This window comes from Pongo pygmaeus, chromosome 11 (assembly GCF_028885625.2).
Source record: "Pongo pygmaeus isolate AG05252 chromosome 11, NHGRI_mPonPyg2-v2.0_pri, whole genome shotgun sequence".
In the NCBI taxonomy this organism is placed as follows: Eukaryota; Metazoa; Chordata; class Mammalia; order Primates; family Hominidae; genus Pongo; species Pongo pygmaeus.
In genome coordinates, this window is record NC_072384.2 from 76,451,036 (window position 1) to 76,473,986 (window position 22,951).

General features: G+C 40.5%; 1 long non-coding RNA gene across 2 annotated transcripts in view; it reads left to right on the plus strand.

Moving 5' to 3' along the window:
* The window catches only part of LOC129031524 (uncharacterized), a 30,769-nt gene extending 11,318 nt beyond the window's left edge, over window positions 1-19,451 (plus strand). Inside the window, exons 3-4 of one of the 2 annotated variants that reach the window (XR_008501068.2) lie at window positions 16,787-16,876; window positions 18,095-19,451. This is a non-coding gene — a long non-coding RNA (uncharacterized LOC129031524). Of the gene's footprint in view, window positions 1-2,234; window positions 3,017-16,786; window positions 16,877-18,094 lie in introns of those variants that run through there. The other variant, XR_010122842.1, reaches the window with a different exon arrangement.
* Window positions 19,452-22,951: the final 3,500 nt, after the last annotated feature.

The window sequence follows — 22,951 nt, forward strand, 5'->3', positions numbered from 1 at the left end:
TCTGAGCAAGAATTAGATGAGGGTGGTGCTGTGATATCACAAAGAGTTTCTGACCAAGAGAATAAAAATTAAGAGGTATAAATTTACATGTTGTATCATACAACCTTTTAGTTTTGTCTTCAAAATATACCAAAGTCTTTCTTTCTCCCCGGAGTCTCGTGCCTTTTAAAGCTCTTCTGTAATTCTTCTTTTACATTAAGTCTAAATCGAATGGATGGGACCTTGCCTAGCAATATTAAGATTTTAGCCTGGGTCCAGTGGCTCATGCCTATAATCCCAGCACTTTGGGAGGTGGAGGCAAGGCATCTCTTGAGGTCAGGAGTTCAAGACCAGCCTGAGCAATATAGTGAAACCCCATCTCTACTAAAAGTTTTAAAATTAGCGAGGTGTGGTGACCCATGCCTGTGGTCTCAGCTATTCTGGAGGCTGAGGCAGGAAGATTGCATGAGCCCAGAAGTTTGAGGTTACAGTGAACTATGATCACACCACTTGTCTCCAGCCTGGGTGACCCAGCAAGACTCAAACAAACTACAACAATGACAACAACAAATGATTATATTTCCCAATTGTGAGTAGAGTCTGGAAAATGTTTATTTTCTGATTTTTCTGTGTACTTAAAGTGAACAAAAATTTAGGTGGCTCAGTGTGCAATGAGTTGCAATTGCCACATGTTCAAATTCCATCTCTGCCATTTACTAACTGTATAAACTTGGGCAACATACTTAAATCTCTCTGAATCTCAGTTTTCTCATCTGCAAAATGGGCTTAAGATAACTCCCGTGGATCAAATGTCAAGCATTTGTTTTCATGTAATCACAAGTGGCAGTTCTTTTACTTTTTACTTTTGGATTTTAAAGTGTACTCTAGAGAGTCATCTCCAATCCTGGTTATAGATTAATTCACCCAGGGTTTTTTCTCTCCAATATTTTAGATGTTCTACCTTTTACACATAAATTTCTCATCCACTTAGAATTTGTCCTGTTATTGGCCAGGCGCGGTGGCTCACACCTGTAATCCCAGCACTTTGGGAGGCTGAGGCAGGTGGATCATAAGGTCAGGAGATCGAGACCATCCTGGCTAACATGGTGAAACCCCATCTTTACTAAAAAAAAAAAAAAAAAAAAAAAAAATTAGTCGGGTGTGGTGGCGGGCACCTGTAGTCCCAGCTACTCGGGACCCTAAGGCAGGAGAATGGCATGAACCTGGGAGACGGAGCTTGCAGTGAGCTGAGATCGTGCCACTGCACTCCAGCCTGGGCGACAGAGCAAGACTCTGTCTCAAAAAAAAAAAAGAATTTGTCCTGTTATGTAGTACAAGGAGTGGCGTCAATTTTATCTCTTTGCATGCAGCTATCCAGCTACCCTAACACCATTTATTAAAAGTTCTATCCTTTACTTATTAGAGATACCATTTTTATCACATATTAAATATTCATGTGCAACTAGGTATACCTTTGAATTTTCTATTTTTTCCATTCTTATGCTTATTCATTAACACCAAACTATTTTAATTTTAGAGGTTTATGTTTTAATATAATACCATTGCTCTTCTTTTGAGGCATTTTCTAGCTATTCTTGCATGTTTATTCTTCTAAACACACTGTATAATCAATTTGTCTAGCTCTAGGAAAAAATGTGATGAGATTTTCACAGGGATTACATTAAATATTTAAATAAGCATAGAAATAACTAAGATATTTATGTTTTCTTCATGACTGTCATTTACCTTTCCAATTAAGTCTAATTTTGTACCTTTATGAGTGTTTAATAATTTTCCTAATAGTGATTTTGAACATTTCTTGTTAAGTTTATACTGAGGTATTTTGTTTTTAGCTATCAGACACATGGTCTTCAATTCCATTATATCTTCTAACTGGTTTTGTTTGCATCTATTGATTCAGGAATCATGTCGTTATGGTAGTACTGGTATTAGTATTCTGAAACTGTTGTGTATGTAGTGTGGGGTAAAGCAAGAATATGTATATATTGGTGTCATTGAGAACTGGAATTTTCAGCTTGGGTGAGAGTAGATAGAGCTTGTAAGATCAATGAGGTAAATATGTTGTAGTCCTGAAAATAAATCTGAGTAGCAGCACTAATTCATAATATGTTTTATGGTTTAAAAGCATGCATTTTCTAGTTCTTTCTACTGGAAAGGCCTAGAAACAATGGCCTACTAGCAATGAGCACCTCCAGAACCCTGATTGCATCTCTGAAACTATTTTCCACCAACAGGAACACACTTCTTGGAAAGATGGCTGATTCCAGATCTGAGACAGGAAGTTTATTAAATGAGCCTGGAATATATTGTCATGCCATGTATCAAGGATGCTATGAAAAAGTACTATGATTCTGTCCAAAGAGGATCCAACTGGCCAAAGATGGGATAATTTGAGCTCTTCAGTGGAATGATAAATGAAATGAATTCAATGGAAACATAACAAGTATATTTAAATTTAAGTTCAGAATGATATCAAAAATCTAAGTTCATTAATCATCTTTAAAGAATGCTACAGGATTAATTGTGTTAAAAAAAACTGGTCTCAAAGTAATCAAATAATCAAGGGTAAGTTTCTCTTTATAGAATTTTTCCAGCTAATAAATGAATGAAGATGGATAGAATTGAGATATCAGCATGTTGCAACCTTCTAATGAATTAATGGCTCTGGACAGTGTTCACTAATGGCTGCTAAACACCAAAGAGAGACACTTAGACATTACGTACCTCCTAACAGAAGTGCAGAACACTACATGTGCATTATTCTTGACAAAATAATAATTGAACCTGAATCTGGTCAAGCTTCTAAATCCAACTACCAATTTACAGCTTACAATGACAGAGGAACATGTTAAACATCACAGGGATGCCATCAGCAAACTCCAAACTGTGGGAAATTCCAAGACAGCCAGTTTATTCAACATTAACTTAAACAAGTTGCAAAGGGGAGGTGGGAGATATGGTTGAGAAACTTACAAATTTTTTTGGCATGCAAACATTCATTTGACCGTATTTTAAAGGCAGAGCAGAATCACATTCACTTTCTTATATATATTATAGTGATTATATATAATCACTATATATATATATATAATCACTATATATATATAGTGATTATATATAATCACTATATATATATAGTGATTATATATAATCACTATATATATATAGTGATTATATATAATCACTATAAATAGGCTGGATTTCAGAGCTCTAAGTTCGCTTTGGAAATTTTTGAACAGTTGACCACTAGCAGCCCAGCAAGCTTTTTCCTTCCCTTCCAGGCTCTCCTGCACTTTAGTAGGGAGGAGGCAGTGTGTTGGTGACAACTGATGCTAAATAAATAGTGCGTGGTTGTGCTTGCCAAACCCTTTCCACCTCCTCCACAAGCAACAGGGAGACTTAGCTTATTCTTTATCTAAAGTCTCTGAGTCAACAAGTAGGTTATCAGACACAGAATAGAGGGAAGCTTCTGTTGTAGATAATTTTAAACATTAAGAATGGATGAACTTGGAGCTTAAGTGTTCAGTCCTTCTTTTGCTGACCAGAGAGAGGTATGCTAGCAAGAGAGCTCAGATGCTTGGTCTATTGAAGCATCATGTAATATATTCAGTTCCTTTGATTAAAAAGTGCTGGAAAAGCCATCTCTGGGTGGAGAAGGGAAGTGAGTTGATTACAATGATGGTACTATAAAAGGCAAATCAAAGCAGCAAACAGCAGGCAATGCCCCTTTCCTCTTGAACTCCAACAATCAGTCCACTTCTGTCAGCTTTACAGGCCAAGCAAACTCAACTGGGAAAGCAGAGGATGATAACTGGGGCAGAAAAAGGAGAAGACCTTTGTCTAGACCTGTGGACCACTTCAGATACTCTTTCTTCCCAGCACTGTGTGCTTTCTAGTCAAGGTGGTTATGGGGTTTAAGACCATTTTCTGGCCAGTGCAGTAAAATCACATAAACAGCTGATCCTTTAGAGGTACACCATGCAGATGTCGTGTTCTTTTCCAATTGCACCTTCCATGGTTTAGAGGCATAGATAGCTTCCCCACTGATGCTCAGCCACTTCCTAAAAGCAAGAAGCCTTTCTTGGAAGACAGGAACAGTTAGATCATCTTTAGCTTGTCCAATGTTGAGAAGATAGTTGCCTCTTAAACTTGCTGTCTGAAGCAGTTCCAAAACCATTTCAGATTCACTTGCAAAGTCAGACATTGCCATGTTGCAACCATTGCCCCAGAATTTCTTGTCAATGGTGGTACACATCTCTTACTTGGGGTCTTTCAACCTCCACAGCTTAAGTTTCTCTTGACAGTTGTAGTACTGTCCATGGTGACAGGACCATTTCTGACCCCATTGGTTATTTACTACCACCTCTTCCTTGATAGAGCTATCATTGTAGAGCCAAGTTCAAATAAGTATCTGGACATTCTCATTTATTAGACAAAATCATATCAAACTTATGCCTGTTAACAAGATCATATAGCTGTGGCATTGTTTTTACACTGCCAAAATGCTGTGTTTTGAAGCCATTTTTTTTAATCAAGTAGCTACAGTGGATGGAACCATTCTAAGAAGTGATAGAGTTCATGGTGTATGTTCTTCTTCCAGACTGTTGTTTCCAACTCACCAACCAAACTGGTAGGGCCCCACATCCTTAGAATTTAAGTTCTAAGACATGAGACTCAGCCAGTTTGTGATGCTTTGTATCACGACTACATACTTGGCCTCCAAATCCTGGAAGAGATTGGCCCACTTGTCCATTCAGATGGAAGAAACCCACTGTGAACTGCTGCCTAAAATCTGCATGGCTGAAGCCAGGTGGGTAGTGGCGATACATGAAGCACTGGTAGTGGATCTGTCTTCACCTTTCCAGAGCCACTAGCACGAAGAACACTCCCCAGTGCACAAACATGCCCCAGTGCACGAACATACTGAAACTGGCCTCATCAAATCAGTGTGGCAGCACTGAGGAATCCAGCCTCAGCCAGTCCAAAGTGTACCTGCCTGGAGCCCCAAGCACCCACATGATGGCTCCATGCACCAGCAGCAGCAGTGGCAGCAGCGCAGGGGCCACTGCCAGCAACCTCATCTAGTGAGCCCTGGAAGCCTGCAAATTAACAGAGACTTTTAATTAATTAATCCTAATGAATAAACTTTGTTTGGATCTCAGTCAAGCAAACAAACTTATGTTTGTCATGCTTTAAGGAAAGCAGTACCAATAGGGTGTTCATGGAAGCAGATGGAATCTGTTGTGGAAATCGGAAAGAATTAAAAGAAGTTGGGGAGAGTGAAGGTTCAGGCCAAATGAGCTGGTGGTGGTACTTGTGGTGGTACTTTTCACAGCCTGTGTGGTGGTACTCATTACAACCTCATTTATTATACATTGTCTTCAATTTGCCCCTCGGGGAAATAGTTTGGTCTAAATAAAAGCTCAGAATAAGGATCTAGAAAAAGATTAGCTATATTAAGCCATGCACTCCAATTCAACTACAGATAAAACAAGAGGGAAAGAAGGCATATCTCCAAATTCAATTCTCCTAGCTTCAGTTATGTTTTATGGAGAACTTCTGCCATTCACGAGAGATGTAGTTTCCCCAGGGGAGACAGCAGGTGTACATTTACTCTCAAGGTTATTTAATTGCTGTCAGGAAGACATATGATTAACAAAGCCAAATGCTGGAAATATGAAGTATAGACAATTTTAAAGTTGTTTATATAGTGGATTACAGTATATCATACAATGTGTTTATTTGCCATAAACCTGCCTATCACAAGCTGTTTCCACACCTGTGTGTCTTCACTAAACTGCCTATTGCTTAGCTGTTTGTGAATTCCCAGCTATGTGGATGGCCACAGCTGGACAAGGGGCAGCTTCCACTGGTGGCCTCTCTGAGCCACCTCCAATGTACAAGCTTCACACCAGGGCTTTGACCACTCCAATCTAGGGTTGAGACCTGCTGGCCCATTGTGTCCCCTGCTTTGATGAGAGCCCTATGGAAGGAAACCAGTATGGAAATGAAGGGCCTATGGGGTTCCTCACTGTCCTTTATGACATCCCACTCAACGTGAGGCCCACTGTCTGTCATCTGTGGGATACTGTTCAGAGACTAAGTAGGGAGTTGAGGCATTTAGGACTGTCAGAGCCATTTGGCAGCATGCATTTGTGTATGTTGAATCTTAAAATTTTGAAAAGGGACTTGAGTTTTGTATGTATTGGTTTTTTATTTCACTTTATGTTTATTACATTTTGCCAATCAGTCTGTGACTGATTGGAAGTAAAAAACAGAACTGATCCTTCACTACAGATAGTTTGAGATGCACTGGTAGAGAGTGATGGCCCCAAAGCACGCTGCATCCCAGGGCTTCACCCTGACACTCAGCAGTTCCAAGGGGACAGCAGATGGGAAAAATGTGACCCACAAAGATGGCTTTCGAAAGGGTCTCTCAAAGGTGAGGAGCAAACATTGAATCTACTGCACATATGTTAGGTTCATTCCAGGGCAGGGCAGATCTAACAAAACCAGCCTAGCTGACCCCTAGTCACGGCATAACTCTTAGGCCTTTCAATACTAGCAGCAGCAGTAGTAATAATAGTAGTAGAAGATGAAGATACAGCTAAGACTTATATAGGACTTAACTGTGATCCAGGTTCTGTCCTAAATGCTTTGCCTTGGCAGCATGCATTTCTGAGAAGGGGCAGAAAGTCACTCTCTTTACACAGAGTCTAAGAAGGCTTATATAGACTTACTATAAGCTACAAAATAGCAAATGGTCTTCCTTTCTCTTTGAAGTGATCTATATTCTAGCCTACACATGTACATAGAAGTATAGCATCCAAATCTGTTTACAGTGATTCCTTGTATAGCCATGAAAATTTACTAATGACTGACCCCTTCTTAGGGTATTTTAAAACATCATGCCAAATATACTAGCTATATTGCATATGCCAGATATACTAGAGACAGTAATTAAAGAAATTTGATACCCAGGAAATAGGAGTTTGTGTGCAGATACTGGTCATGGAGCATATCTGGAAAATTGTTAGTACAGAAACAGCATTCAATTTTAGAAAATATGGAGATAGTTTGACCAACGTTTTGATTATTTGTTGCTGCACTTGGAAATTCTTGGGCATGAAACAGAGACAAAAAATATATAAGAATCAAAGACAACAGAACAAAACTTACATTACTGCATAGAGACATTATCCAAGACCAAGTCATTTATCTACTAGTTTACTCCCTCCGAAAAGATAGAAGACTGAGAAGTATTTCAGGTATTTCTGTGCTCCTTCCTGCATCATTAGGGTTTTTTAAAAAATGTTTGAGTTTTCTAAAGCCTATACTTAACAGTATAATAGAGAGTCTGTTCACCCTATTCCTCTAAGAATGAGCCTTCTTAGACTCTGTAAAGAGAGCTACTTTCTGCCTTCTCCGATAATCTCTGCAACAGCCAGAGCTACCCCTACTATTGTTGGCAGCCAGATTCCCTGCCTGGCTTTGAGGTGGTCAGAAAATAGTTAATCACACACAGATTTTCAGTGTATGGTTGTAGGGAGGATTAAGGAGTTCACCCTAGGGAAACATAAATGGTGGTAGCGATGGGGACTAGTTCCCTACCTCACGTTTCCATGGCCTCTGTCCCTCGTCAGGTTCCGTGGACAAGCTGGTGCTTGATTCTGCAAGCACAGTGGATAGTTTCAATCCCAGGTGAGCAGGGAGGGAAATGTTTCCCCTTCCAACCAACTGACTAAAATTTCTTCTTCTTCCCATAAATTTAAACCTAGTAGTAAAATGGTAATGCTGAATCCCAATCAATTACTATTCACTGGAAGCCCATAACATTCCAGAGCCATGATTCCTGCCCTTGGGAACTTTACCCTAATGAACTGTAAATCACAGGAGAGCCTTCTCCATATTAACTCTGTGTACCCTTCGAGATGAGGTCATGTTTGTAGGCCTACCCTAAAGGTAGAGAATCCAAAGGAAAAGAAGGCTAATGCTGCCCAAGACTCAAGGTGTGCTAGTGAAATGCCAAGAAGAAAAAGACATTTATTATTTAGTGGGGATATTCCCAGGAGAGAAATGTCCAGCTTGTATGAATAGCATAGGAGGTCACCAGCCTCAGGCACATGGCAGCTGTGAGGCCACACCAATCCTTCTGTCCTCATATTGGCAGACAGAGGCCTCCACTCTGGAGCTTTGGTGGAGGCCTGGCCACATTTGGGAGCCTGAGCTGGAGACAGAGCCACATCCTGGTGCTTGGTTTGAGCCCTGGTCTTTGACTTTGGCCAGCAGAGCCTGAAACCCTTGATGATGCAGGGATGAGCACAATTCCTGAGCTTGGGGTTGTCAGTGCAGGCAAGTTGATTGAGTCTGCACCTAATGCCCTTTGGGATCTTGGTCTTGACCTCCTTGGACTTCACAAAGGCCCTGACAGCCTCAGTTGATTCACTTGTGGCCCTGACATCATTGACCTGCATCTTCTTCTGGCCCTTCTTGTGCTTCTTAGCAAAGTGCATGTTCCTCAGGAACTTGGGGCCCACGCTTTTTAAGAGATTGACATCTTTGACATAGGATTTTCTTGATGCCATTTCTGTTCTATTTTCAGGACTAGTCGTGTGTAGTGTGGTTCTTGGACTTGGCCGTGTTTACACAGTAGCCCAAGACTCCCAAAGCAACTAGTAGCGGTAGAGAAAGCGTCCACCCTGTTTCTTTGTGTTATTTCTTATGTCTGTGATAAAGAGAAATAAAGTAACTTATAAAATATCTTCAAAAATTGTTATTGTATCCTCCCAACAAGGTGATAAGATAGATACTAATATCTCCATTTTACTGACAAGGAAACTAAAATGCAGGAAGAATACATCCCTTCTTGAGGTCTTGCAGAATCAGGGCCTTAATCGAAGTCGTTTTCCATCAACCCCAGTGCTTTTTTGCCATTTTAGCTGCCTTTATGGTCTTTTACTGGATTTTTTTCCTTTGGGTATTTCACAGTCATCTCAAATTGAATTTATCCAAAACGGAATTCCTAATTTCTTCAAATCGTGTCCTTCTCCTGTTTTCGATATAAGAAATCTGGGAGTCATTTTTGATACCTTGTCTCTCTCACTTTCCCATATCCAATCCATCACCACGTTATGACAAATATACCTCCAAAACACCCCTCTTGCTACTTCTTTCTGGTTTAAGCACTCTGGATATTTATTTGTTAAATAAGTGCTGAGATGTAATGTGTGTAATTAAGAAGGATACCAGGAAGACAAAGTAGCTGGGAAGTGAGCTAGATTTCCTCTTAAAAATAAAGATTTTGAAAGGTCTCTTCAAAAAAAAAAAAAAGAGAAAAAGAATTAAGCTCGTGAGTCATATTTGCTTTACTATATTGTGTAGTATTAGTACAAGTAGTCATAGTTATATCTTAAATTTTCATTTTCGTTTCCCTAGGTGCAACTGAAATTCTTTCTGGAACAAAGCAGTTTAAATTAAATTCATTGTAGTTTAATAATAAATGAATGCCTTAGATCAATTATCTAGTTTTCTTCTCACAACTAGACTCTTAAGCATAGGCAAACAGATGTTATTATAATTTATGGATTGAAAACTGAGGTTCAGAGAGGCAAAGTGACTTGCCCAAGGTCACACAGCTGAGACTAGACACCAGAATACTCACGCCAGCATGAGTGTTTTTTCCTAGTAAGCTCTGCTAACTTCTTTAACACATCCTCTCATCATATTTTAGTGCTGAGACAACACCAAAATGGAGACTAGAAAATGTGGCACATATACACCATGGAATACTATGCAGCCATAAAAAGGATGAGTTCATGTCCTTTGCAGGGACATGGATGAAGCTGGAAACCATCACTCTCAGCAAACTAACACAGGATCAGAAAACCAAGAACCACGTGTTCTCTCTCATAAGTGGGAGTTGAACAATGAGAACACATGGACACAGGGAGGGGAACATCACACACTGGGGCCTGTCAGGGGGTAGGGGGCTAGGGGAGGGACAGCATTAGGATAAATACCTAATGTAGATGATGGGTTGATGGGTGCAGCAAACCACCACGGCACATGTATACCTATGTAACAAACCTGCACATTCTGCACATGTATCACAGAACTTAAAGTATAATAAAAAAATAGAGAATAATATAGGAAATTCACTGATTTAGCAGAAACCTGTGGCGCATACACTGGCTCAGAGAACATAGTTGTTGCTGTTCTTCCTCCTCCCCCTCCTCCTTCTCATCTTCTAGAGATTGTGTGCACACTCCAACAAATGAAAACAAAGACCTTAATAAGAAATTTTCCTTATTGGTAATATGACAATTCTGAGTAGGACAGAAAAAAAACCCATAATGGCACATTTCTATGATACTCTTTTGCACACTAATTCTTTCTGCCATGGATACAAATCCTGCATGAAGTAACTATCAGTCTTGCTGAACCTTCACTCAAAATGTCTTCTGAAAAACTGTCTTTTCTTTTTTTTTTTTTGCTTTTTTTTATTATTATGCTTTAGGTTTTATGAGAACACATGGACACAGGAAGGGGAACATCACACTTTGGGGACTGTTGTGGGGTGGGGGGAGGGGGGAGGGATAGCATTGGGAGATATACCTAATGCTAGATGATGAGTTAGTGGGTGCAGCGCACCAGCATGGCACATATATACATATGTAAAAACTGTGTTTTCTTATGGTCCTTCTTGTAGTTAGAAACCATGTCTTCTAAAGAAATTCAAGAAGCAATTCAAAGCAATTTTTTCATTTACTATTTACAAGGATTGGGTTGGGTCACTCCAAAATATAATCTTTTTTTGTCAGCTCTGTAGCCTAGGTAAAGTATTTCTTTTCTCTCCAAGTGCATGTCATTGAAAAATTTACCACAAGATTCCTAAAACCTGGGTCTTATGCTAAAGTGCACTCCTAGCAGAGCAGACAAAGGTAATGATTTAGAAAATCTCTCGGTGATGTGGATGAGAATGAGTGTTAGAGCAATTCCTAGGCAGCAGAAAAAGACTCCAGTGCTTACATAGTCCCAGTGTGCACACATGGCTTCTGCTATAATTCTTTTTTGTTAAAACTTACCTGGCTTTGCACGAGACCTCAAATGCAGTGAATTCTAGATAACACCTAATATTTATTCATGCCATTGTCAAGAGCATCTTTGCAGTTCTTGCCAAGGTCTGTCGTCGAATATGTTTATCCAGCTGCATGGCAAAAACCTAATACATAGTCATCATTTTACTCAGTCACCTACTCAATATTTTCTTCTATGATTAAATTAACTCATAAATATTACACTTTTAATGCGAGAAAGCCATGGTTCATCCAGCCAGTTGAATAGTTGTTTGTCCATTATCTAATGTTGCCGGGCACTCAGTCATTTCATTATGGAGTTTGAAATAATGAAAATCATTGCATTTACTTAACATGCACAATAAACAGACCAGGATCCTTCCAAGAGCTCCTTTATTATGCAGTGCAAGGCCATAGAGGAAATTTTGTAAGAAGCACAAAGAACTGTGGGGGCTGTGTTGGAAATGATTTTGGTGTATACAAGCAAATCTGCTCTAATTGTCTAAAGCCAAGGACAGAAATGCTGACTCCATTTGCAGCTGGCACAATTTCTGGCTCAAGCAAGTAGAGTTGCAAATAAATACACACATCTTGATCTTGCTTATACCTGATTCACTACCAGCTGTGCCCATAACCCCTCTAGGCTGTTTCTATGTACTATGGCATTTTTGAGACCCCTTCCTCTAAATATCCAAACCCAGTCTGGTTTTTTAAAGCAACCTACAGCAGGTCTTACACATTCATCTCCATAGTATAAAGATTGAAGCTTGAGGACAAGAGTCTGCCTTTGTCCTCCAATGCCAGCCCTAGTGACAGTAGCATAATATGTATCCACATGGTTACCCAGCCCTAGAGACAAGAGACATATTGCATAGGATCATTGTGAAATCACCTTCTGAATGGAGTATTTATAGCTGGCACTGGCCGGGCAGTTATCTTGTCTAGAATTATATCCAAATTTTGCTCAATCATTCTGGGAATAGCCTTGGTTAGCAATTGCTCATAATGTCAATGCTTTTGGAAACTTTTTACGTCATTTTATTGTTTTTATTTCAAAAATAAAACTTAAAGGAGCTTGAAAAGTAGATTTTTAGATGATCACACAAAGGCTTGATTTCAGTAGTTTCAGTTCTGTGCATTTTACTTTATGTGCACCCACAGAAATTAGCCAAAATTAATCCATATTTGAACAAAGACTATGGATACAAATGAGCCCTAACTTCCGAGACTACTCAGTGAAGTGCACTAGCTGAAGCGTTTGGAATGCATTGGCCCTGGGAGGCAAGGAAGTTATAGCGAACAACATATGGGCTCTAAAATCTGGAACTATCCAAGACAGACAGAACAAGAGAGCTATTTTCACTTTCCTTGTTCCATTTTTTTCCTCCAGAAGATGAATGATTTCTAATCACATTTTACTCTCATCTTTAGAGCTGGATCCTGAAAGAGCGAGGTTGGTTTAAAACGGCTAGTGAGTTTGCAGCCTTGTCTTATGATTACCTCATGCATTTGTGTCATCTGCTTTCCTTGTGTGAAAACACACTGAGGAAATGTGTAAGTCCACTGAATTGTTCCAACTCTTTTATTCACCTTTCAGCATGCTAGTTCCTTCCCTTGGCATTGATATCATGCATTTGTCAAAGATAGACTGTCACTTTAGGGCCTCTATTATGTGCAAGAATTGGCAGCAAATTTTACCACTGGGATTTGCTTATATCCTCTGTATGTTATTGTACTTCTTTGGCATTCAGTAAATTCCGTGCACCCACTTCTTTGATGTTCATTCCAGCCCCTAAATGTGGAAACAATGACTAAAATTTTGGATCAAAGCATCCCATAGATGGCAAGCAACACAGCTCTCTGATAATTCACTAGAACAGAGAGCATCTCCCCTCCCCCACTAAATCTAGGCCAGTAGTCCTTCAAGAACAGCTCTGGCTTCCCCAGAGCTGCAAGGGCACGCGAGGAAGTTGAAGAAAACGACTCCAGAGTTTTAGTAAAAGGAAAGAAACTAAACTGGATGGCTCTTTGGAAGCTCCTGGCCATTTCTAACTATAGGGAAAGAAAACCATGGTTCAAATTCCTTCACCACGTTCTTTTTCCTGGTCCTGCTCTAACTAGCACTTGAACTGGGCCAGCCTATTTTCAGCTTGGAAAAAGACCTATTTTCTCTATCATGCCAACCTCACAAAATGGCCCAGATTTTTTTAAAAATGAATCTTTAAAAGGAGAGTTAAAAGGTCCATGAATTGAGGAATTTTTTTTTAGTAATTGAAAAATCACAGAACTACCAAAATCTGAACTAGTAACTTTTGCAAACTGGAATTAGCTGTCTGGAACACACTTTCAATGTTTGCTTTTGCTTTACTCCTGGAATGCCTGTGCAAATAATTACTTGATTCAATTTACTTCACAGGTCAACTTTGACTCATAAAAGTAGTAAAGCAGGTAACCTCCCAGGGATGCTGGGAAGACAGATGAGCAAATAGATATAAAACTGTTGTAAGCAATTAGCAGGGGTTGGGGGGTATTTTATAAATCGAGCTTATTTTATGGTTATGTTTTCACTTCACACCATTTAGTATCTAAAATGTGCTCATTATAATTAATATGCAATGTTGAGAACTATTATAGAAGTACCATATTCCTTTTAAATATAGTGAAGAAAATAATTGTGTTTGGGGAATCTCATACTGTGTAAATTAGAATTCCCAGTAAAGTGGCATAATTGAAAATTGGGCTGACTGCATGGAATGGGGAAGTCATCTTAGCACGACAGTGCATGTTCCATCAAAAGGTCGCACCAAGGTGGCAACTGACAGCTCTTAAAAAATGATGAGTTCATGTCCTTTGTAGGGACATGGATGAAATTGGAAATCATCATTCTCAGTAAACTATTGCAAGAACAAAAATCCAAACACCGCATATTCTCACTCATAGGTGGGAATTGAACAATGAGAACACATGGACACAGGAAGGGGATCATCACACTCTGGGGACTGTTGTGGGGTGGGGGGAGGGGGGAGGGATAGCATTGGGAGATATACCTAATGCTAGATGACGAGTTAGTGGGTGCAGTGCACCAGCATGGCACATGTATACATATGTAACTAACCTGCACATTGCGCACATGTACCCTAAAACCTAAAGTATAATAATAATAAATAAAAATAAAAATAACATGCTAAAATTAAAAAAAAAAAGTTTTAGATTCTCTCTCTAGATAGGAAGTTTTTACTGCCTGATATATGCAATAGTGACATCCAGTGGTTGTAGAGATAATTACAAGTGTATCTCATTTTAAAATATTAAATGTTTTATATTATAATCAAATATTCTGTGTTGTCCAATATTGTCTATATTTTTTATTTGGCAATATGGAAGTCAATAATTCAAACTAGATACCAAGTAAAGCAAAATGCACTCTGTTTATCTACTAAGCAAATTCCTAAGTCCTGTTATTATCTTCTTGTCTTTTAATTTTACTAAAATTACAGTAAGTCTACTCTCCAAGGGTCTCTCTGGCCCTCCTAAGCACACCTGGATGTTTTTACAGGCATAAATGGGGTGGTGTGCATACTACACACGCAGCAAAAATGGGAACTGCATTTTACCAGTAAATACTGGAGAAAAGGCATCTGTGATCCTGAACATGTTCATTGCTGCAGAATTGCTCTAAGGAGTTCATTAAGATGTTTTCTAAGTCATTGAAGAGAAATAAGGATTCAGAAAGAAGAAAGGAAAATAAAATGAAAGAAAGGGAAAAGGAGGGAAAAAGGAAGGAAAGGAGGAAGAAAGGGAGGGAAGGAAAGAAGGAAGGGAGGAAGAAAAAAGGAAGGAGGGAAGAAAAAAGGAAGGAGGGAAGAAAAAAGGAAGGAGGGAAGAAAAAAGGGAGGGAAAGGAAGGAAGGAGAGAAGAAAGATGACTACACATTGATCTTTATTAAGGTTTGACAATGGAGATATTAGCCTCCAAAACAAATTTTTGTTTGTTGTTTGTTTTTTTAGATGGAGTCTTGCTATGTCACCAGGCTGGAGTGAGTGGAGTGCAGTTTGTTTTTTTAGATGGAGTCTTGCTATGTCACCAGGCTGGAGTGAGTGGAGTGCAGTGGCATGATCTCAGCTCATTGCAACCTCTGCCTTGTGGGTTCAAGGGATTCTTCTGCCTCAGCCTTCCAAGTAGCTGGGACTACACACCCAGCTAATTTTTTTGTATTTTTAGTAGAGACGGGTTTCACCATGTTGGCCAGGATGGTATCGATCTCTTGACCTCATGATCTGCCCGCTACGGCCTCCCAAAGTGCTGGGATTACAGGCATGAGCCACCGCGCCTGGCCAAGAAATTATTGTTTTAAAATGCACTTCAACTGCCAGGAAATTAACTAAGGCAAAAATAAAATTTTTTTCACTAAAAAAAAATTCCTCCTGGCACACCTGTAGTCCCAGCTACTCAGGAAGCTGAGGCAGGAGGATCAACCACTTGAGCCCAGAACTTCAAGGGTGCAGTGAGATGTGATCACTCCACTGCACTCCAGCATGGACAACAGAGTGAAACCCTTTCTCAAAAAATAAAAATAAAAAATTGAAAACAACTGCTATGGCCACAAAGTACCTAGAACAGAGCCACTTATAGGAATATGCTTCAAAAGCATCTCTCTCCTCCATGATGAGGAGGAAATTTAACAGAAGCCTTTGATGTCATACTGGCTTGTATGTCAATGTTGAGCACTCCAGGTGACAGCACACCAACTTCCCAGAAGCCACACTAGATAGACTGTCATCTGTGTCAGGCTGTTCCTCAACCTTAGAATCCCTGACTGTTGGAGGTTTTCTTCCCTCAATCACCTGCCTTTTTGAAGCTGGAAACCATCATTCTCATGAAACTAACACAGGATCAGAAAACCAAGAACCACGTGTTCTCTCTCATAAGTGGGAGTTGAACAATGAGAACACATGGACACAGGGAGGGGAACATCGCACACCGGGGCCTGTTGCAGGGGTGGGGGGCTAGGGGAGGGATAGCATTAGGAGAAATACCTAATGTAGGTGATAGGTTGATGGGTACAGCAAACCACCATGGCACATGTATACATGTGTAACAAAACTACGCGTTCTGCACATGTACCCCAGAACTTAAATAAATAATAAATATTCTCAGAATGGGAAGAACTTAGAGGCGCCCTCTTCCATTTCTTCCTTGCTGGAGGAGAAGAAAAAATCAAACAAAACAAATAAACAAAACAGTTAAAACATCAACTCCAGTAGAAGGTACTAAAATCGATATGTAACTCCATAAACACACAACACACAGAAAATGTGTTGGATTGGTAGCGCATGTGTGCATGAGGCCTGTTATTTGCATTAAGCAAAGAGCCCTAGGACAAAGAGAAAGGAATAGCCTCCTTTCACTCTGAGAAGTGATTCCCATTTGTGTCAGTGAGAGTTAAGGGGAGAGGTGCATCGAGACAGAGCAGGTGAGTCGGCAGCCTTTAACCAGGTTGGTTTGCTTTAACAAGGGCTTTGAACTGCAAGCTGGCTTATGCAGATACTGAAGTCAAAGAATGCCGCCCTCCTACACACTGCTCTCAGAGTACCTTCCCTCAGAGATTGCTCTGGCTTCTTGCTTCTCTTAGTCATTTTCACAGCAGGACTTTATTGGGATATATGGAAGATTAGCATGCCCAGGTCTCACCTCTCCCTTTAATTCTGCAGGAGTCTGGCTGGGCTAGCTTTTATCTTGTGCTCCCTGGAACCCTGACTGGATGATTTCTGAAGTCGAGCTGGAGCCCATCTAGAGAGAAGGTGAGACTTCTCCTCGGCATGCAGGGCCTCCTGCACCCACACTGCCACAGTCACCGCATTACCAGCTCCTGCCAGTCTGAGGAGCAAGAGGCTGGCATGAAGAATCAGTTCCATTCTTTCCTCCCTAAATTTAGAAAAAGCCTGTTTTGCAAAGCTTTCTTCAGTGTTTCAGGACAAAAAAAAAAAAAATTAAGCAGTTGCACAACATGCATATCTTCTCCTGGCCTGCAGCTCCAGGTATAGTGTAACTATGGTATATAATCTAATAATCCATTTAATTTCTTTAGAGAGATGTTATATATACAGGTGGCATTTGGACGGAATCACACGCCGTAAACCTGTCTGCTTCTATCCAGGTTCAGAATACAGAAGAAGAATCTGTTTTACAGGCCTTCTGGAATTTTTACATGGTCAATTGGCTGGTTTTTGTATTCTGGAACATATGAGAGCATCTGCAGGGAAAAATATATATAAATCCTATAAAATGGTGGCAGGATTTCTGATTTACTGATAGTGCTGGTTTGAATTTTCACAAAAATATTTAGCTATAGGACAATGTATTAGGCGTATTCTTAAGGGTAAATAACTGCAGCCAATAAAAGTTCGGCCTATAAAGGGTCCCATCTTCTACTAGTTTTCTGCACCGAGAATTACTGCCAGGATAATCATGGCTCCCTGCACACTAAGGTTTCCTCTGATACAGGATGATCAATGTTGTGGAAAAACATTTATTATATTTCTTCTAGCTACTTAAAGGCATTACTGAATTATGGGCATCACAAAACGAATCCACTGTGCATTTTTTCTTTATGTGACGTTTTTACAATCTTCATTTTCTGCTTTGCAGCCACTGAGCTATAGAGATCCACACTTCGTCCCTCTTACAGCTGCCACTGGGGCTACCCTCTCCTTTCTGCTTTATTACGTCTGAAGTGCACTTCATATGATAACATTCCTTTTCATTCTGTACTGGACTCTCATTTGAAAGGAAGAAGTTATGAAAGAAATTAAACAATCAGTGTTGTTAATAACAGTTCTTAATCTCCTTACTTAACAAAGGTTATGAAGTTTAGACTGAGAAAAGGACAAGGGGAGGAGATGGTATTTTACAGATCATTCCAGAAGAGCTGATGAACTCTGAATGGGTGTGGGTTTTGCAGTTTTGACATTTAACGATTTTATTAACATCTTTGCTTCTTATGCACCTTAAATCCACAGGATATGCAGCTGGGAGTGAGTGTCCAGCCAACAGCCTGTGTCTCAGGCTCTGCCAGGGGATGAATCAATTAGCAAGAGAAGCAATGATGCAAATGCTCCGGGGTCACTTGGGATGCTGTTTGCCTTTTTGATAGAGAAAGCACGCCATAAATAACATCACACATCAGGAAATCATTCCAGGAGGCCCCGATGCCGGCAGGGCTGCTGCCGGGGATGGAAGGAATCATTTGCTCATTGTGTGTATTTCCCCCAGCTCAGTCAATGGGAGATTTGTAGTAAAATCAAAGTATTTAAAAGGAGGACAGTATGTGGTAACAGAGGCATGTTTAGTAATTTTTTTAGTACCAGAACCTGTAATTTATGACCCAGAGTTACAGCCAACTTTATTACAAAAATGACTTCACCCATAATAACCTTATTCAGGGCCCCCTGGAGAATGATGTAGTATCCAACAGCATTATAATCTAGCAAATATTCAAACACAATTCCCGCCTCCGCCTCATTTCCAACCAACCCCTCAGAAGCAGGCTTCCCCCTTTACCTGCTGGGAGAAGTGGGGTCCTGGGCAAGGCTTTGTGCTCTGTCTGTGGGAGTTTGCTTGGATCAGGCATTTATACTAAGCCAGGACAGAAGGCCACCTCCTGGGGTCTCAGTCATATCTTGTCCAACCTTGTCCCCTGAGGAGTAATGAGCAGAAGACACCCACTCACCCTTCATTTCCTCTCTGTGCTGAAACTTCTTTCCTCCCTGCGTCCCCCCACCTGGAGGCAGAGCTCAGATCCCCACCACCTGAAAGGAGCTCCAGTAAGCTCCCTGACATTTTTAATTGCCATGGTAACTGAGAGCTGCACTAAAACCGCCAGGGCTGGGTGTCCAAGCAGGGTCCCCTGGGCGTACCGGAATCTAGAAACTAGCCCTCCATCTTATTAAACTCCGGTGTCAGTTCCCAGCAATTGTTTTAAATTTACACCCTCAGAGTGGCTTAGTGGGATTACATGTCCATTTGCATTAAAACAGGTTTCTGTCATTAAACTGCCATACAATAAGCTTCCGTGGGACAAATTAATGAGCTCTAAATATCATCAAGTAGAAGTTCACCTCAAGACAGGCAACAAGGAGGGGGGGGGCGGAAGGAAGTGGCTGCTCAGAATCTCATGGCCCAGGAGAACGATAAGTGCCAACTAAAGAAGGGTCTTGTCCTGTTTCTTCACTGCACGATAAGTGGTCCTGATTTAGAGCCGACTGGGGAGATTTGGCAATATTCTCCCTGTTCGCCAAAATCCTATAGCTCATCTTCTCCTATGCCCTCTTCCAAATATGACTTTACCCTTGACTTTGCTGAAATTTGCTGATGAAACACTGGCCTCTTGTCTCAGTGACAATGTCTCAGCCTCATTTTCTTTGTCCTGTTGTTTCTCTGTCCTTGAGGAACTTGAGTGCATCCGTGTGGCCTGGGAACAACACGCACACAACGCAGCACCATGTGTAGCTTGAACAAGTGCTCCCTAACTTTGTTAGTTCCCACACACTTTGCTAAAATGCATGTATGGTTGCTACTGAACTGTCTGGTCCTCAGACCTTATCAGGACCCTGGAAAACACGAGTCCTGATCAGGAGCACCTTTCATGGTCATCAGGAGCAGAATAGGAACAGGGAACAGTTGAGCTTTTAAGACTGAATTTGTCCTGCTCACAAGAATCACCAGAGCTTGTCCTCACAAACACGTATGTGTGTCTAAGTAGAAATTTTTCATTAACACCAAATAAACCCCCAAACCTTCCCTTATGTAAAGGAGATAAGACTGGCTGCTAGACAGACTTCTTGATCCACAGAGGCTGTGATCTCATTTCTGTGTAGCCTTAACAGGGGACAGTAATGTATGATTGAGACACTGATATATTTAGGAATGACAAGATGAGCATTATTAATAGCTTAATTGACATTAAGGCAATTACCCCTACCCTTATTACAGTTTGTAGAATTACACAGAAAATATTGGCTGGGGCCTTTTTTTCCCTAGAGCTACCCAAGGATACAGCATTTTATTTCATGCCAGATCCCGGCTTTGACATTAGATACTTAGCCATAGAATGATTCCAGTAAATCATTATAAATGCATTATAATAAAGATGTTATGAGCTATCAGATATTAACCCCCAACCCCTAAAGAGAGATAAATAGTCCAGTTGCATGATTCCCACTTTTGTTTCATAAGAAATAAGCTTTTGCAAAGAGCAACTGACTAATGAATTATAAAATGGTGTGTTGAGCTCAGATAATTAAACAATGCATTTTAGTGTCTAGTGCAGGATGAACACTAAATCATACACAAATAAAAAAGGTAAAAATCTGAGCCCCAAGCCTAACTCCTATTTTTGAATAACATTAATGTTGATCTACAGTCCAAAAATGCTTCAACTATTTTCTTATCTGATTAGAGGGGCATATCAAGTATAAGATCAAGGCACAGTAGGTAAACTAAACCAACAGTCAGAACAAAAACAGTGAAGGTGCTAATTTCAGATAAGCCCACAAGGTTATTTTAATGGAGATTTTACATGGAGATTGCTTTTTTCCCCCAAAGTGTTAATGGGACAAAAGTCTAGAAGGACCTGGAAGTTTTCAAGTTTCCTTATACTTTATATTTTCTCTGAACTCATAATAAAGCATATTAGTGGGAACGGGATCTATGGTATTGGTGGTGGTCTTAGCCTTATAGTGTTGGAAAGACAAATGCACATCCTAAAATCTTCTCTAGGTTGCGAAGGTGCAGGGATGAGGAGGGGTTGGTATGGGTTTCAACCATTATCCTCCCCAGGTGGTGGTATCCCGCCCAGCAGGGCTTCATCTAGTGGTCAACCATGGATCACCATGACATTTTCACCAGTGGCCCCCAGACAGGGCTGGTTTGCCATTAGCTGCCATTTCCTGGCATGTCGTAGATTTGCTGCGTGATTTGAAGCTGTGCTTCAGCACATCCTGAATGTGTTTTTTAGTCTTTCAGTATCTCGAAGACGTGGTGTCCGCCTCAAGGTAGTCTCCTATTTCTTTGTCAAAAAGCACATCATTAAGGACTGTGTGGCCAAAATTACAGATGGTCTTGGACTCTGTATGGGCAATGACCACCTGTGCTGGTATCAAGGTGTCCCTGGAACACCTGGGAACATACCACGCAGCCAGTCTTCTCCTGTGCTCCGGTCAAGCTGAACCACACAGCCCGATACTCCCTCCACTTCCCTAGCTCCATGTGTTAGCCACTGCAGGTTAATTGATCTAAGGCTTATTTTCTTCAAATATAAAATGAAGATAATAATGCCTACCCAGAGGGTTGTGTGAACATTAAATGAGATCAGTTATGTAAAGATCTATCTATGCAGTGCCTTTTACAGAGTATGCCCACAAATAAATGTTACCTGTTTCGTTTTAGTTATCTATGTTTAGCTATCTTTATGTTTTTTCTATCCTGCTTCTTCTCGCTCCACTATACTCTTACATCCTAATTCTCTCTCTCTCATACACACATACTTTGCTGTGTCTAGCACAGTGCTTTGCTTGTGGTGCACACTCTACATGCTTGTTACCCTGAACAATATTAACAAAAGCAGCTCCTAGTAACAGTTAATGTTTTCTGACCACCTACATGAGCCAGGCACTATGCTAAGTATCATTGCTTCCTTTAATTCTCACAAGCATATGAGACAAATACTATTTTAATTCTCATCTATGGGAAATTAAAGATTAAAGATGTTCTATAACTTGCCCAAGGTCACACAAGCTCTTAAGTGGATAGTCAAGATCCAAACTCAGAACCGGCCTGGATTTGAAATCTCAGTTCTTAACTATCACTGTGTCAGACTGATTTTGTTAGCTTTTTCCTCTTTTAGACTGGGCCCTATCAAGAGGTGTCATAAGCATGTACCCACTCTTAGATGAATGATCCTACGACCTTGAGTTTTGAAGTTCCAGGAAGTCCAGAAGTGTATGCTAACTCTAGTTTATAGCTGTGCAAAAGTCACTTGTCTAAAAACTTAAGGGACATTATGTAAAACCATCCAAAAAAAACCTTATTGCACACCCCATAAAGTTAATTTCAGTTTGAAAAAATGTGTTTGAGGGAGGTGACGCACTTGGCTATGTATTCAGGTTGGTGGCCACAATATATGGAGCTGTGCTGTCATCCTTGACACTCTGGCTTACTGGCAGCCTCGCTCCAACACACTGTCACAGGCGAGGGATGGCCTCCCGGTCTTGACTCAGAACATTTAAGCTTCCTAATGGTCCAAGTCTTGCAAACCACACACCTCCCTTAATTAAAAAAGTAAATTAAAAGGAGTATTTCAACTTAGGGATGAACTATCTTAGTAATTTAAGATTGACATTTTATTGGATAAAAGGACATGCATGAGTTTATTTTAAAATACTGCCTTCATGAACAAGAAACCACAGAAAAGATTATCCTGAGGTTGCAAGGGGTTTGTAGAGCCAGAAACACCCTCGCAAAACAGCCACTGTGAGAGGCCAGTTGCTGCAAATCACAGGTCAGCCACTTCTACACTTGTCCTTCAAGCACATCAGCCGGACATTTGGAGTTTTCTATAGTCTTCATTTCAAACTTGATCATCCTGAGTGTTGTGGTGGACACTACTATTGTCACAAAGAATCCAGCACCCTCTCCTTCCAGGTATATAAATGCTGCATTGCTGGGCTCCTTTGCAGTTGGATAGGCCATGTAATTTGTCTGTTGTGAAGAGTTGTGTTTCACTTCTAAGCCAAAGCATTTGATTGTCAGTGGAATACCCTCCAGCTCTCTCCTTCCCTGCAGAAGTGATCTTGGAAGCATGTGTTGAGATGACAGAG